The sequence below is a fragment of the Ornithorhynchus anatinus genome, chromosome 4 (genome assembly GCF_004115215.2).
Source record: "Ornithorhynchus anatinus isolate Pmale09 chromosome 4, mOrnAna1.pri.v4, whole genome shotgun sequence".
NCBI classification, from domain to species: Eukaryota; Metazoa; Chordata; class Mammalia; order Monotremata; family Ornithorhynchidae; genus Ornithorhynchus; species Ornithorhynchus anatinus.
Window position 1 is genome coordinate 119,916,809 of NC_041731.1, and position 15,522 is coordinate 119,932,330.

The 15,522-nt window shown below is 47.5% G+C and overlaps 1 protein-coding gene across 9 annotated transcripts in view; it reads left to right on the forward strand.

Annotated features, from left to right (window-relative positions):
• Positions 1 to 7,085: 7,085 nt before the first annotated feature.
• The window catches only part of PROM1 (prominin 1), a 143,005-nt gene continuing 134,568 nt past the window's right edge, over positions 7,086 to 15,522 (forward strand). For 3 of the 9 annotated variants that reach the window (XM_029061879.2, XM_029061881.2, XM_029061875.2), the window contains exon 1: positions 13,011 to 13,229. The gene's annotated coding sequence lies outside the window, so the exon portion shown is untranslated. Of the gene's footprint in view, positions 7,139 to 13,009; positions 13,230 to 15,522 lie in introns of those variants that run through there. The other 6 variants (XM_029061883.2, XM_029061880.2, XM_039911665.1 and 3 more) reach the window with 5 other exon arrangements.

The following is a 15,522-nucleotide window of genomic DNA, read 5'->3' on the forward strand; positions in this document are numbered from 1 at the left end:
CTCACAGGCCTGGGAGTCAGAAGGGCATGGGTTCTAATCCTGGCTTTGCCACTTGTCTGCTGGGTGACCTCGGGCAAATCACCTCATTTCTCCATACTTCAGTTACCTCACCTGTAAAATGGGATTGAGACTATGAGCCCCACATAGGACTGTGAGCTCCACGTGGGACATGGACTGTGTCCAACACAATTTTCCTGTACTCACCCCAGTGCTTAGTACAGTGCCTGGCTCATAGTAAACACTTAGCAAGTACCGTAATTATCGTTATTATACGATATTGTTGTCTGTCTCCCCTTCTAGGCTGCAAGCTCATTATGGGCAGGAAATGTGTCTGTTATATTGTATTCTCCCACATGCTGAGTACAGTGCTCTGCACATAGTAAGCGCTCAATAAACATGATAGATTGATTCAACCCGTATACTCAATCCGTCACTAAACTCTGTCGGTTCAACCTTCAAAACAATGCTAAAATCTGCCCTTTCCTCTCCACCCAAACTGTTACTTCATTAAATCCAAGCATTTATCCAATCCCACCTTGATTGCTGTATCAGCCACTTTGCCAACCTCCTTGCCTCCTGTCTCTCCCAACTCCAGTTCATACTTCACTCTGATGCCCAGATTATTTTTCTACAAAAACATTCAGGCCATGTTTCCCCTCTTCTCCAGAACCTCCATAGTTGCCCATCCACCTCCGCATCAGACAGTCCTTTCCATCGGCTTTAAAGCATTAAATCACCTTGCCCGCTTCTACCCTACCTAGCTGCTCTACGACCCAGACCATACTCTGCACTCTTCTAATGCCAACTTACTCACTGTACCTTGATCTTGTCTATCTTGCTGCGAATTTCTCACCCACATCCTGCTTCTGGCCTGGAATTTCCTCCTTCGTATCTAACAGTTACTCTCCCTGCTTTCATAGCCTTATTCAAACAATCATATTCATTGAGTGCTTACTATGTGCAGAGTAGTGTACTAAGTGCTTGGAGGAGTACAATACAAGAGAATTAGCAGACTTGTTTCCTGCCCACAATGAGCTTACAGTCTAGATGGAGAGACAGACATTAATATGAATAACTGAGTAATGATTTGTATATAACTTGTTTGGGGTTGGGAGTGGGGAGAATACCAAATGTCCAAAGGTCGTTTATTGCAAGCACATCTCTTCTGAGAGGCCTTCTCTAAGCCCTCGTTTTTTGTTCTCCCACTCCCTTCTGGGTCACCCTTGCATTTGAATTTGCTCCCTTTACTCACTCCTCCCTCAGCCCCATAGCACTTACATACTTATCCATAATTTGTTCACTTATATTAACATCTGTCTCCCCCTCTAGATTATAAGCCTGTTGTGAACAGGGAACATGTCTACCTCTCCATATTGTTATATTGTACTCTCCCAAGTGCTTAGTACAGTGCTCAACACACACTCTAAGTACTCAATAATTAAGATTTATTGATTGATTAAAATAATTTACAGATAGAGAAAATGGCAGGGAATAAGGATATATGTGTGAGGCTGAGAGTTGGGTGAATATCAAGTGCTTAGATGAGACCAGGGTACAGTGCGTAGGTTGGCTTTAGAGGGGTGAAGGGTACAGGCTGCCTGTAGCAGGAGATCAGCAAGGTAAGGTTGGCGGGGGCAAGCTGATTGAGTGCCTTGAAGTATGAGGTAAGGAGTTTCCGTTTGACGTACAGGTGAATTGGCAACCATTAGAGGGTTGTGAGGAAAGGGGATATGTGGGTTGAAATTATTTTTTGAAAAATGATCCAAGCAGAAAAGTGAAACGTGGTCTGGAGAGTGGAGGGTTAGGAGTCAGGGAGCCAGCGAGGAGGCTGATGCAGTAATTGAGGAGGGATATAAATTATTGGATCATTGTGGCCGAGGAGAGGAAAGGGTAGATTCTAGAGATGTTGTAAAGGTAGAACTGACCCAGAGCACGTAGCTCACACTTAACAAATATTCTTATTATTATGTTGCATTGCTTCCTGAAACAACCACCCTTACCTGAATTTGCCCTGTCATGTCTAGCTCTAATCTGTTTAGCTGTATGAAGGACAATTCTATTTTTTTGGTTCTTCTCTTCATCTTTTCTTGTTTTATCTTTCCTCCCGTTTCAGTCAAAGATATTGGAATATTGGAAGAGTTCAATAGAGTAATTAGACATGGTCCCTGTCCCCAAGGAGCTTATAAGCGAGTGGAATTTCCTAAGAAAGTAGAAGAGATCATCCAGTCCTGCTGGCTTGTAAAATGGGTGAGGACACCATGGACTCCACCACCACACACTCTACTCATTATCCCTGTTAGTCTCACAATGTGGGACACTGAGCACAGGAAAACTGGGCAAGAGAGTGTGGATGGCTCAGAGCGATCACTCCTACTGCAAAAATACTTCAAGCGCATGTCAGCGTGGCTCAGTGGCAAGAACCCGGGCTTGGGAGTCAGAGGTCATGGGTTCTAATCCCGCCTCCGCCGCTTGCCAACTGTGTGACTTTGAGCAAGTCACTTAACTTCTCTGTGGCTCAGCTACCTCATCTGTAAAATGGGGATTAAAACTGTGAGCCCCACGTGGGACAACCTGTTCACCTTGTATCCCCCCAGTGCTTAGAACAGTGCTTGGCACATAGTAAGTGCTTAACAAATACCACCATTAGTATTATTATGTCCTGCTGGATGAAGGACAAGTCTTTTCCCTCTCAACCATTAGTGTCTGAACAATGCTCAAGGGCAAGGAGCTAGAATAGGTAGGTAACTGTATTGTCATGAGTATTCTGGGCCTGTGGCCAAGGGATTTTCTGGGACCGATACAATTTTCTGGGACTGATACAATCTCGCTGTCAGCATCATTACCAAAGCACCAAAGGAAACTCATAAAAATCCCTACTCCCCTTTTCTCCTTTAAATTATAAACCAGTTCGGAGTCAAGAACCCCACCTGAATGATGCCCGAGTGTCTCAGGCCCTCGTGCTTCTCATTCTAAGCACATTTTAAATGCTCAGATAAATATTAGTGGGTTTAAATCATCATTTACTGGCTAATGGAATCCAATAAAATTTGATCTTTACTTGCTACTCATATGAATGTATCTTTTTAATCATGATAAGGAGATTTCTTGTCAGAACGATGTCAGGTATCAACACAAATAGGAAATTTTTAAAAATAATACACCCCAGCACTCAGTAATAATAATAATATTGATGGTATTTGGTAAGCCCTTACTTTGTGCCAAGCACTATTCTAAGCGCTGGGGTAGATGTAAGGTAATCGGATTGTCCCTCATGGGGCTCACAGTCTTAATCTCCATTTTGCAGATGAAATAACTAGGCAAAGAGAAGTTAAGTGACTTTCCCAAAGTCACACAGCTGACAAGTGGTGGAACCTGAAATAGATCCCATGACCTCTGACCCCCAAGCCCGTGCTTTTTCCACTAAGGCTGCTGCTTCTCAGTACAGTGCCTTGCACTTAGTAAGTCCTTAACAAATAACATACTTATTATTACTATTTCCAATTTTATAGAGCAAAGAAACATATGAAAAATATAATTTTTTGATGATCAGTTTGTGATGATGTTGGAGGAGACATAACTGAGCTGCTTCAACTAGTGATCAATCTGATAAGTTCCTATATTAAGACAAACTTTAATGGAAGAAAAATAAGGCTAATTGGCAAATAATACACACTAGAATGGCAATAGTTCATTAATCTTTTCAGCCACAAATGCACACACACAAGGAGAGAGAGAGAGAAATTGTGGAAAGTTATTCTAGGCAGAATGTTTCTTTATTTCACCAACTGTAATATAACTAATTTGTAGGCCAGAAAGGGATTTATAGGATGATATTTAATGTTAGGGCTGCTACTTTGTTCTGCCTTGAAAACCAAGATTTCCCCCTGGAGTATCATGAAGAATATAGATAGCTGTGGAACCAAGACCTAACGTTTTACTTTATTGGTTTGTTTTGGGGAAAAATTCACTATTCATCCTACTATTCACCACTATTTTTCTTCTTTACTGCCTTTTATCTCTCAAATGCACTGATGTAGACCATGCTTCAGGTTAGGTCTTAATTCTTTACCAGTGTGGTAGCTCATTATTTAAACTAAATTAATGTTATTAGATTTTGGGGGGGGTAGAGGAGTGGATTTTTCTTGATTTATTTTGAATATCCATTTCAAGTTATGCAGCACTGAGAGTGCTCTGAATTCATATGATAGTGATCCCAAATTCAATTTAACTTCATGCTAGGCTACCAAAACATAATTAACATTTTCATCCTTGAGTTGTAAAATTAAAGTAACCTGTACTGTCACGGCATATCATTTTCTTTTTCCTCCTTCTCCTCCCTCCCTTGTTCCTAGTTAGACGATCTGTGTTTATCTCCAGTTCTGCCACTTCACCTATTGTGTGATCTTGGCTCAGTCACTCACTCTTCCTGAATCTCATTATCTCAATCTCCCCCTTACAGCTCACCAGGATGTTGTAAGGACAAATAATATGTGGGAAAGGATATTAGGTTTGACAGAATAAAAGCTCAGTATGGATACACTGAGATGATATTCTTACTACATTTTCTCCAGACTGGGGAAAGAGAGAGATCAGGAATAGCCTATTGCCAATGACAGCTCTTACATCTTCCACACGGTTGGGATCTCAGCCCTCAGCTCTCATTTATTCTTTAGCTTCAAACCAGTACCACTGATGCTGCCTAGTGATCTTGGATGATCTAGAGTTCCTCCTCTAGGCTGTGAGCTCTTCCTCTAATAATAATAATAATACTAATGTTGGTATTGTTAAGCGCTTACTATGTGCAGAGCACTGTTCAAAGCGCTGGAGTAGATACAGAGTAGTCAGGTTGTCCCACGTGAGGCTCACAGTTAATCTCCATTTTACAGATGAGGTAACTGAGGCCCAGAGAAGTTAAGTGACTTGCCCACAGTCACACAACTGACAAATGGCAGAGCGGGATTCGAACCCATGATCTCTGACTCCGAAGCCCGGGCTCTTTCCACTGAGCCACGCTTCTTCTCGATCATAAGCTCCTTGTGATCAAGGGAATATGTCTACCAACTCTGTTGTAGTGTACTCTCCCAAATGCTTAGTACAGCGTTCTGCAAACAGTAAAACTAAGCCCCCCTTTTCTCTTCTCCCTATCCCTTCTGCATTACCCTGATTTGCTCCCCTTATTCATCCCCGCTCCCAACCTTACAGAACTTATGTACATATCTGTAATTTATTTATTTATATTAATGTCCATCTGCCCTTCCAGACTGTAGGCTTGTTGTGGGCAAGGAATATGTCTCTTGTAGTACTGCACTCACCCAAGAACTTAGTACAGTGCTCTGCACACACTAAGCATTCAATAAATAAGACTGAATGAATGAATGAAAACCACTGTGTGATGGACCATGATGACGACCTATAACTTTTCCTTAACCAATCCACTCTACAATTTATTGCATTGCTTTGAGATTGTTGGACAGAAAAAAGAAATAAAACCTGCTTCTGGAGATGTCTTGCCTGCGCCTCTTTGAAGCTGAATCCTTGTGTGCATCTGTGAAGTGAGTGCCAGAGATTTTTTTTTTTAGCACTGTGAAGACGTAGGTAAGGAGGCTGCTTCACCTCTCCCTTGGGGGCCATTAAGCCATGGTTTTCTATTCCTTTGGTAGCCCTATTGGAGAATTGTCAGCTTCTTCTTTGGCACCGACTCCTTTCAACATCATCATGTGAATAAAATAGGCAGACTGTAAGCAGCCCCGGATACATCTGTAATCAGATTCAAAACAATGTTTATTGAGCTCATTCACTGGCAGGGCACCACATAGAATTTAATACAACAACTTTGCTGTCTAGGTGCTTTCATTCTGATGAAACCCACTGACCTACATACACTAATATTTTCTTGTCCTTTATCTCTTTCCAGTGTAAGGGTCATGCACATTTGCATGGGTGATTTCATTATGAAGCTAAAGGCAAGTTTAAATATCATAATTTTGCAAAGATATTTTGAAAAAGACCAAGACGCTTCGACTGCTCTGGACTGGGGGGTTTAACACTAAATATAGTCTATGCAAGTTATATCGTATTTATTGTATGTATTGAGCACTTACTGCATGCAGAGCACCGTACTAAGCACAATGGGCTTGCAGTCTAGAGGGAGAGACAGACATTAATGTAAATAAATGAATAATTACAGATTTGTACAGAAGTGCTGTGGGGTTGAGGGAGGGGTTAACAAAGGGTGCAAATCCAAGTATAAGGGTAAGGTAGAAGGGAGTGGGAGAAGAGGAAATGAGGGCTTAATCACAGTCTCTTGGAGGAGATGTGCCTTCAGTAAGGCTCTCAAGGAGGGCAGAGTGATCATAGGCCAGATATGAAGGAGGGCATTTAAGGCCAGAGCCAGGATGTGGGCGGGAGGTTAGTGGCGAGATTAGATGAGAAAGAGTTACAATGAGAAGGTTGGCATCAGAGAAGAGAAGTGTGCAGGCTGGGTTGTAGTAAGAAACATAATTGTAATGGGAAATTAATCGGCTACTTTAAATTAATGAATGAATGAATTAAAGTTATTAGATTTTAGAATAGTTTTTTATCTAGCTCGATACAGTGAATGCTACTCAAGTTTAATCATGGACTCAGGACATTTATCATTGGCAAGCCAAATGGCTGGTCATATATCATATAAACACTCCACTGTTATGCTTCTGTGGTAACTCTATTTCCATGTGAATGGAAAAGCATCTCTCTCTATCCCTTGATGCTCATTCACAAATGGAGCCTGAAACAGGTTCTTGAACCCGGCCTGGCCACATAAATCCACTCCAGAGTACAGCCTTATGAAAATGTTTAAAGTTGAGTTTGGAATTCCGTCTTCTGATTTGTTCTGCCTCAGGCAGGATTGGATCACCGTCTTAAATGGAGCCAGGCCAAAAGGCAAAACAAAGAGAGGAAAGAGACAGTTCACTTTGCTATTCTAAAATTCTGCTTCTTGGATGATAAAAAAAAAGGCAAGTGTGGGAGCAGAGTTAGGGTTGAGGAGAGAATGACTGACAGAGCTGACACTCTCCTAATCATAAAAATGTATTTCTTCCTGTCTAGCATACGCTTCCTCACCTTCTGCTCTGGCTGCCTTGATGTTTGTTTCCTGCAGGTCTGGCCCTTTCTTTTTTTTGTTTTCTTTAATGGTATTTGTTAAACGCTTATCTGCCAGGAACAGTACTAAGTGCTGGGATAGATACACGTTAATCAGGTTGGCCACAGTCCATGTCCCACGTGTCCCACGTCATTTTAGAGATGAGGTAACTGAGGCTCCGAGACACGAAGCGACTTGCCCAAGGTCACACAGCAGACAGGTGGCAGAGCCAGGATGAAAACCTAAGTCCTTCTGACTTCCAGGTCCGTGCTCTATCCTCTAGACCACGCTGCTTCTTTTGCCTTATTTGAGAAAAGAGACAAGAGGATCAGCTGCTCCGGGGAACTGGTGGCTTGGGGAGGAGGGGTTTTGCTACCTGTTCCCCCTGAAAGCTGTACAGGGAAGAGATGATCTGTCGGTGCTAAGAAACTTCAGGGCACCCCAGTACGCCTCTTCATCTCCTGTTCCCAGAGAAGGGACAGGAAACTCCAGAATCCTTCTGTTGGTTGCCCATCGACCTGGACTTCGGGAGGCTCTGTGCAGACCCCTTGACCCCGTCTCGGGAGTCTCGTCTCTATGGAGGGAGGTGCTGGGGAGAGGAGGGCGCTCGGGGAAACGGTGAGCTGGTGGTATTGAGGGGCTACTGGATGGAGTGGGAGGGGACACGGGGGGATTCGGGGAGGGAAGGGTAGAGGGGGAAGAGAGTGCGCTGGCGATCCCTGCGGACCTTGTCTGCTATGTGACCTTGGGCAAATCACTTAACTTCTCTGGGCCTCAGTTCCCTCTTCTGTAAAATGGGCTTTAAAAGTGTGAGCCCACTGTGGGACAGGGACTATGTCCAACCTGATTAACTTGTATCTACCCCAGAGCTTAGAAGAGTGCTTGGCACATAATAAATGCTTAACAAGTACCATTGTTGTTATTATTATTTTTATTGTCTGTGATCAACCCGGGAACAAGGAGAGGGGCCCGCAGGCTCCTCAGGAGCAAAGCAGCCTTGTCTACTTTTTTGTCCACTCCCGCTCCCTAATCCAGGTGGAATCTGGGGCTACCTGTGGGTCGGCTCCGAAGACCCTTGCAAGGAAAGGGGCTTCCATGGCTGGAGCTCTCTAAAGGGCCATTAAGGGCCCACAAAAGGTACAACAGGCCTCCTTCTCTAATCAGTTAATTAATCAGTCAAATTTATTGAGCCTTTACTTTGTGCAGAGCACTCTACTAGCACTTAGAAGAGAACAGTATAACAGAGTTGGTAGACTTGTTTCCAACCCACAAGGAGATTACAGTCTAGAGGGGGTGACGGACATTAATGTAAAATTAATTACGGATATGTACATAAGTGCTGTGGGGCTGAGGGAATGGTGAATAAAGGGTGCAAATCCAAGTAGAAGGGTGACACAGAAGAGAGTGGGAAAAGAGGAAATGAGGGTCTCATCAGAGAAGGCCTCTTGGAGGAGACGTGCTTTCAATAAGGCTTTGAAAGTGCAGAGTGTGATTACTGTTGTCTTATGCTGTCAAGTTGTGTCCGACCCATAGCGACGCCATAGACACATCTCTCCCAGAACATTTACTTCCATCTGCAATCGTTCTGGCAATGTATCCATAGAGTTTTCTTGGTAAAAATACGGAAGTGGCTTACCACTGCCTCCTTCTGCGCAGTAAATGAGTCTCTGCCGTTGACTCTCTCTCATGCTGTTGCTACCTAACACAGGTGAGTTTTGACTTCTGGCAGATTGCCTTCCACTCTCTAGCCACTGCCCACGCTAGGAATGGAACAGGTAGGCCTCTGCTTGACTCTCCCTCCTGTAGTCATGACTGGTAGAGTACTGGAAACTCTCCAGGTGCAACCCTGAGATGAGGGAGAGAGTGATAGTCTGTTAAATATGAGGAGGTTGGCAATCCAGGCCAGAGGCAGGACATGGCAGAGAAGTTGTCGTCAAGATAGGTGAGATCAAGGTACAGTGAGTAGGTTGGCATTAGTGGAACGAAATGTGCTGGTAGGGTTGTAGCAGGAGAGTAGTGAGGTGAGGTAGGAGGGGGCAAGGTGATTAAGTGCTTTAAAGCTAACGGTAAGTGGTTTCTTTTTGATGCGGACATAGATGGGCAACCATTGGAGGTTCTTGAGGATTGGGGAAAATATGGATTGAATGTTTTTGAAGAAAAAAGAGCTATACAGCAGAATGAAGTATGGACCGGACTCACCTCCTCCTCTCCTCTGCCCCTTGCTCACCTCCTCCTTCTCTTTTCTTCTCACCCCCTTCTCCCCCTTCAACTTCCTCTCCATTTCTCTACCTCCCCTCCTGTCCACCATCTCCTCCTCCTACTCTTCCTCCTCCAAGTCTGGTCAGTAACCTTGTCCGGGCCCACTCTCCCATCCGTGGAGAAACCCGAATCCCCCTAACCCCCATTCCACTCCCACTCCCTGAAGGGCTGGCACCAGCTGGCATGGGTTGATACAGGCTGGTGCGGGGGCACGGAGGGGGATGGAGAAGATTGGGGTGAGTAGGGGAGGATCCTGTTCCAAGGTGAACTGGAGCATCTCAAGGTCAAACACTATCTCGTGACTGCTCGAGCTGGCAAAGAGGACATCACCCCCATAGCCAAACTGCTAGATAGACATCCCAGGCCAGGAATATAGAAGGTGTCCCTCATCCCCGTGCCAACCAAATAATGATAATAATTATGGTATTTGTTAAGCACCTACTCTGTGCCAGGTACAGTACCAAGTGCTGGGATAGAGACAAGCAAATTGGGTTAATATTAATAATAATGTTGGTATTTGTTAAGCGCTTACTATGCGCCGAGCACTGTTCTAAGCGCTGGGGTAGACATAGGGGAATCAGGTTGTCCCACGTGGGGCTCACAGTCTTAATCCCCATTTTACAGATGAGGGAATTGAGGCCCAGAGAAGTTAAGTGACTTGCCCACAGTCACACAGCCGACAAGTGGCAGAGCTGGGATTCGAACTCATGAGCCCTGACTCCAAAGCCCGTGCTCTTTCCACTGAGCCACGCTGCTTCTCTCCCTATCCCATGTAGGGCTCACAGTCTCAATCCCCATTTTATAGAGGGGGTAACAGGCATAGACAAGTGGAATGACTTGCCCAAGGTCACACAGCAGCAGGTAGCAGAGCCCAGATTAGAACCCATCACCTTCTGACTCCCAGGCCCCTTGGGGAGGTCTCTTCACGTCTCCGTGCCTCAGTTACCTCAACCGTAAAATAGGTATTGAGACCGTGAACCCCAAGTGGGTCAGGGACTGTGTCCAACCTGATTTGCTTGTATCCACCCCAGAGCTTAGTAGAGTGCCTGGCACACAGCAAGCACTTAATAAATACCGCAATTATTATATATGGAATGGAGGGGAGAGAGGGATGAGATTGGACAAGCAGAAACCGGAAACCCAGATGGCCCGGAAGAACAGGTTCTGTCAACTCTGCCCAGAGCGTGGGATTCATGCTCTGTCTGCATTAAGTGAGGGGCTTTGGGACAGGTGAGTGTCCCACTGAGCACTGGGGGAGTTGGAAGCTAGGGTGTTTCACCACATGCGTGAAAAGGCATAAGTGAATTCCTCCCAAAAAGGAAGCTTTCGTGGGTGGGAGCCTGGTACTTTACCATTTGCAAGTAGCGCATAAGTGAATTCCTCGCGAGTGGGAAGTGTTCGCGGTCGGGGTCTAGTTGCTTCACCACATGTGAGTAACACATAAGTGTATTCCTCCCAAGAGGGATGTTCAATTTGCCGCATGTGAATAACTAAAATAAGTGTATTCCTCCCTAAAGGGAAGTTCAATTTGCCATGCAGAATAAATGTTGCATGGCTCAGCCTTTCTGACTCTGGTCTTCCCCTCTGGCTGTGCCGATCCTCAAATCTGTCCCCGTGTGATGGGTGACAGATTCCCCTGGCCAAAGGGAGTAGGAGGGGGGTTGGAGGTTGAGTTGTTGCTCGTAAACCATTCATGGGGGGGAGAAGGTGGAGTGAAGGACCAGGGGATTAGGTTTCCCTCCCCCAGGGAAGAAGGGGAAGGGAGAAGCATAGCTTAGTGGAAAGAGCACGGGCCTGGGAGTCAGAGGGCCTGGGTTCTAATTCCATCTCTCCAACTTGCCTACTGGGTGACCTTGGGCAAGTCACTTAACTTCTCCTTGAGTCAGTAGTAAAATGGGAATTAAATTCTCCTTCCCCAGTTTAGACTGGGGGAGCCTATGTGGGATGGGGACTGATAAAGTTGTGTCTAGCTTAGTGCTTAATACAGTGCCTGGCACATAGAATATTCTTAACAAATACCATAAAAAAGGAGAGAGGTAGAGAAGGAAGAGGAGGGAGTGGGGGAAAGGGGCTGGAAGGGAGGAGGGGGAGGAAAAGAAGGAGAGAACATGTCCAAAACAGAACTCCTTATCTTCCCTCACAAAAGCCCTGTCCTCCCTTGACTTAGCAGCATGGCTCAGTGGAAAGAGCCCGGGCTTGGGAGTCGGAGGTCATGGGTTCGAATCCCGACTCCGCCGGTTGTCAGCTGTGTGACTGTGGGCGAGTCACAACTTCTCTGTGCCTCAGTGCCCTCATCTGTAAAATGGAGATTAAGACCGTGAGTCTCACGTGGGACAACCTGATTACCCCGTGTCTATCCCAGCGCTTAGAACAGTGCTCTGCACATAGTAAGCACTTAACAAATACCAACATTTCCTATCACTGTAGAAAGCACCACCAGCCTCTCTGTCTCACAAACCCATAACCTTGTGTAATCCTCAGCTCATCTCTTTCATTCAGCCACATATTCGATGTCATGTAATCCGGTTAATTTTACCCTCACAAAATCTCTACAATCTGCCCTTTCTTCTCCATCCAAGCCGCTACCATACTAAACCAAGCACTTATCATTCCCTGCCTTGACTACTTCATTAACCTCTTCGCTGACCTCCCTCCATCCTATTTCTACCTTATCCCGTTCATACTTCACTCTGCAGCCCAGATCATTTTTCAACTTTAAGGGATTCAATCACCTGGACCCCTCCTACCTTACCTCACTACCAACCCTTCTCCGTATCCACCCTCTGGCTTGAATCTCCTTTCCACTTCAAATCTGACAGTCTACTGCTCTCCCACCTTCAAAACCCTCCTAAAATCACATCTTCTCCAAGAACCCTTCCCCGACAAAGCTCTTATTTCCCCTGTTGGCCCTCCACGCCCCCAGAATTGACTGTGCTCTTGCCCGTGAACCCCTTAAGCACTTTAATACTCACCCCAACTCCACAGTAATTATGTGAATAGCCTTATTCATTCAATCATATTTATTGAGTGCTTACTGTGTGCAGAGCACTGTATTAAGTGCTTGGATAGTACAATTCAGCAACAGATAGAGACAATCCCCCTATCCTTAGGCTGTGCTATTCTCCCTACCTGTAATTTCATTCATTCATTCATTCATGCATTCAATTGTATTTACTGAGCGCTTAATGTGTGCCGAGCATTGTACTGAGCGCTTGGAAAGTACAATTTATTTCGTCTTTCTCCCCTTGTAGACTGTAAACTCTTCGCGGGTAGTGCGTCTACCAACATAGTTGCAGTGTACTTTCCCAAGCACAAAGTACAGAGCGCTCTGCAGAGAGTAAGCGCTCCCTAAGTGAAGGTTGAGGAGGAAGATGGGGAAGAGGGGAGAAGCCATCAGCTTAGTTTGCTGGACGAAGCCCAGATCTGAGAGTCAGAGGATCTGGATGCTAATCCCTCCTCCACCTCTAGCCTGATCTATCACCGTGGGCCGGTCAGTTAACTTCGCCGTGCCTCACTTTCCTCATCTGTAAAATGGGAAGTCAGCCCCTGTTCTCCCAACTACTTAGTCTGTGAGAGCCACGTGGGATTACAGACTGTGTCGCACCTGGTTATCTTGGGGCTTTTAGTCCAGTGCTCGCTAACAAATGAATGCTTAACAAATGCCCCCGTAATAATAGAGAGGAGGAGGAGGCAGGGAGGAGGAGGAGGTGGAACAGCAGCCACTTTTGCCTCCCTGGGCAGCTGCAGAGCACGTTGTAGACGCGGGAGCATCGGCACGGACCTTGTGAGCACAGCTGCGGAGCCCGGGACGAGGCGGTAGAGGATAGAAAGCAGGAGCAGGAGCTAGTGAGTAAGTGGCCCTGGAGCTCCCCTCGGGAGCCGCGGGAAAGTGTGGGAGAAGGGACGGGGGTCTGCGGGCAGCTGGGAGCCCAAGGCCACAGAAGGGTCCTGCAAAAAGCCTCGGTGCGTGAGTCTGAGGAGGGAGGGGTCCGCAGGACGGCTTTTGGAAGGGAGGGGGTCCGGGAGGAGAAGCGGGGGTGGATGGATCGGGGGGGAGGGGAGAGAGTGGGGGTCCGGGAGGAGGGTGGGGTGGTGGTGGTTGACCAGACGGACCAGGGATGGGGGCCTTCAACTTGGGTGGCTTCTTAGACCCACAAAAGCTTCCCAACTCCCTCCCCCCCCTCCCCGACCCCAGCCCAAGGGCGTCCCTTGGCTTTTGTGGGAGGGGGCTTTGGGGTGTGGGGCGACTTGGAGGGAAGGTGGGGGGAGAAAACGTGCCCTGTGGAGGTGGGGAGGGGGGAGTGGGGAAAGCCCCCAGCCTCCAGGGAGACCCTCCCCTCTTCATCCTTCCCGCTCCCCAAAGGAGGGGAGCCGGTCCTTGCCCGGCAAGAAGGGGGAGGTGGGGGGATGGTCTGGTCTGGGGGTGGTGTGGGGGGGTATGTGTGTGTGGGGGGTCTCTGTGGCCGCCCCCCCTCCTCCCCGGGGGGCAGGGAGAAGGGGAGGGGGAGGGGCGCCCCCCCTCCATTATCCAGGCAGGGGTCTGGGGGTGGGGGGCGAGGGGGATCCCTTCCCAACCCCAGCCCCGGTCCCGGACAACAAAGGAAAAGAAAATGGAGAGAGGAGGGATCCTGCTCCGCTTCCTTTCAGGAGAGGGTCTCCCACGACCCCTCCTCTTTCTCTCTCTTCTCCCCCCTCCCCCCCTAAATCCTGGAGGTCTCCCCTGCCCGGGCCTTAGGAAGGATTTGTGTGTTTGGGGGCCGGAGGTTGGTCTTTGGGGGGTAGGAGGGTTTGGGTTGGCGGCTTTAGGGGAGAGGAGGGTCAGGGCTGGGCTCTGTTCCCTGGCCGAGGGACCCAGGCGCCGGGGCGTCCAGCTGGGGCCGCGGGGGAAAGGGGGGCGTTAGGTGTCTGCGGCCCCCGCAGTGACCCCATCATCTGTCATTGTAATAATAAATAATAATAAAGCCCCTTGAAGCTTTAAGGAAAGGAGAACCACCTCCCTCCCCTCTCCTGGGGCAACAGGTTTGTAGAAAGCGGGTGGGGGGCTGAAGGACCCTGCTTTCTGCGGGCCAACCACCAGTGACCCTTCCCACTCCCTCCCTCCCACCTGAGACACTCAACAGAGGAGTTGAGAGGAAATTCAGACTGTGAACCCCATAATAATCATAGCAGTATTTGTTAAACACTTACTATGTGCCAGGCACTGGACTAAGCACTGGGCTGGATAGGAGTATATCGGGTTGGACACAGTCCCTGTCCCGCGTGGGGCTCCCAGTCTCAATCCCCATTTTGGAGTAGTGAAGTGACTTGCCCGAGGTCACCCAGCAGCCAAGCGGCAGAGTCAGGATCAGAAGCCACGATCTTCCGTCTCCCGGGGCCGTGCTCTATCCACTACACCATGCTGCTTCTCTGGGACATGGGCCACGTCCAACCCGATTACTTTGTATCAACCTCGGTGCTTGGTTCAGTGCCTGGCACGTAATAAGCGCTTAAAAACGGTAAAACGAAAATGGTGTGAGTTGGTGTTGGAGGTGGGGGGGGTAGAGGGGGTTTGGTAAGGAAGGTCCTTAAACCACATTGGTCCTTAGACCAAATTCCCGTGGAAAATCCGTTTTGCTTTTCCTTCACTCACAGCGGGCCTACCTGTCCCAACTCCCCCTGCAAGAACCTAAGCAACACTTCATCGGTTCCACTGCCCTGCAGTTCTGCTCTTTGTTTGGCAGAAGACCACCTAATGGGCAGAGAGGGAAGATGAGGCTCCTCCTGCCACTCTGCAGGAACCCTATCGGTTTTCCAGTTTACCCCGTGAGTCCCTTCACAGAGAGAATTCTTCCGGTAATTCCCCTCTCCCCCCAACACCGTTCACCTGCATCCAACACCGTTCAAACTCAATTCTTGTGTCGGATGGAGCGTCTACCTTCACGGCCCATTCTTCTTACGGGTTCGTTTTTCTCCCTTGGTGGTAGTAATAGAAGTGGAATTTATTAAGCCGCCAGAGCTAGACTTGAGTATGTAGCAACAGCAACATTCTTTGTAGTGTTTAGGTCTGGTGGGATGCCATAAAGTCATGGTGAGGAGGGGAACGGGTTGGTTCAGTCCTTTGCCCCCGAGGCAGGCGGACCTCTAAATCGTCCAGTGAGTCTGTT